The following is a 1,606-nucleotide window of genomic DNA, read 5'->3' as shown; positions in this document are numbered from 1 at the left end:
ATTCATTGATTTTTAGATGCAACCCCAACTCCAAATGTTCTTGGCAGCAGATAAAGAAAAAATATAATTCAAAGTGGTGAGTATTTACCACAACCTTTTATTACTTTTGTGAACATTTTATCACAAACTTGTTTGCAGAAAACAGAAATAAAGAATTAAATTCAGAAAACCAGAATACACTGTGGTGGAGGAGTTGGCTCTGAGTTGGAAATAAGGGACGGGCGATTATGGATGGGATTACAGGTGCTGTACAATCTGACCCTGGTGCTGGCTCCTCTAAGCAAGTAACACTGGGTATGTGTGCAATACATTACTACTTTTTTAAGTTTTAAATATGGCTGACTGTATGTTCTGCAGAGGGAAATACAGTGTCCCCGTTGAAGCCAGCACACACACACAGTCTCCCACACAGAGGTCAGCAGCAGACAGAACACCAAACATAACCTGCTTTATGCTTTACATTGGCCTATTTATATTTATTAGGGTGGAGGAAATGAAGACACTTTTTCTCAGACAGTTGCTGATGTGAATGCACTGGGCTTTTTATTATGGCAAACATTTGAATGTGTGGCATAAAAAAGGGACAGGCCCTTGCACATCTCTTTTATTGTAGGATTTTTCACAACCTGCCCCAGAAACTGAGGCCTCTACCTCAATGGGCTTCAGAAGAAATGTGAACAAGGTAAGGATTTAAAACCCTTGACATAAATTACAGTCAGTCCTGTGTTTGTAGGAAGTCAAGGAACTTTTTGTGATTTTGATGAGCCTCCAGAAAACTTGTAATGATCATGTTTGTGGTGGAATTATGTTTCAGGTGGAAACAGACTCAGTCAGGGCCCTGTACAAAAGGAGACTTGAACTAGACTGCACACTAAAGGAGCTGACTGTGAGCTGAGGAGGCTCCAAACAAAAACAGCTGGATAAAACTGATCTCAGTATATATATATATATGTATGTATAACTTATTTAACCAAGTAACACTTTAGTATGAATATTTATTAATGAAACTTTCTCTTGCTCTCTTTCTCCCTCCCATCCCACAAAACCAATAAAACAGTTTGAGACATATCTGCAGTTTCAATGTGCTTTTATTAAGTGTAATATTGTATGGTGATTGCATCTACATCTGCACCAGCTGGGTGGTCAAGTGTGATCGGGTCAGTTTCATCGGGGAGAAGCTGGTTTTGTGTTGTTTCTCGCTCCTTTCTACTATATTGTGCAGAATGGTACATGCAGCCACTATCTCTGATGCCCGCTCTGGTGACTCTTACTACCAATTTCCACCAGATGCGTAACGGCTGCGGAACGACTCCGCTGCGTGACAGCTCCGTGTTCCGTCGTCCGTCAATACCCACCAGGTCCGTATTTGTTGCGGAACGGCTGCGGTCATGACTGACAGCTGAAGTCACAAGGACCCACGAGATCTCGCAAATTCACGTATGATCGCGCGATATAAGTGCTGAATTGCTGCGGAGCTCTCCGGCATCCGGCAAAAAATAGAAGCTCTGCGTATCTGCTCCGGAGGGCTGCGGATCGCCGGAGTCGGAACGCAGCTGTACCGCATTCAGTGGAAATACACTCATTGACTTTAATGAAAACCTATTGA

At 42.6% G+C, this 1,606-nt stretch overlaps 1 long non-coding RNA gene across 1 annotated transcript; it reads left to right on the top strand.

The window, feature by feature from the left end:
- The first annotated feature begins 231 nt into the window (after positions 1-231).
- LOC311296745 lies at positions 232-1,032 on the top strand. Its single transcript, XR_014628695.1, has 3 exons — positions 232-294; positions 614-682; positions 815-1,032. It is a non-coding gene; the product is annotated as an uncharacterized lncRNA (long non-coding RNA).
- Positions 1,033-1,606: the final 574 nt, after the last annotated feature.

Source organism: Rutilus rutilus, assembly GCF_951802725.1.
Source record: "Rutilus rutilus genome assembly, chromosome: 1".
Lineage (NCBI taxonomy): Eukaryota > Metazoa > Chordata > Actinopteri > Cypriniformes > Leuciscidae > Rutilus > Rutilus rutilus.
Note: the sequence above shows the minus strand (reverse complement) of the source record. Positions and strands in the feature narration are given on the sequence as shown.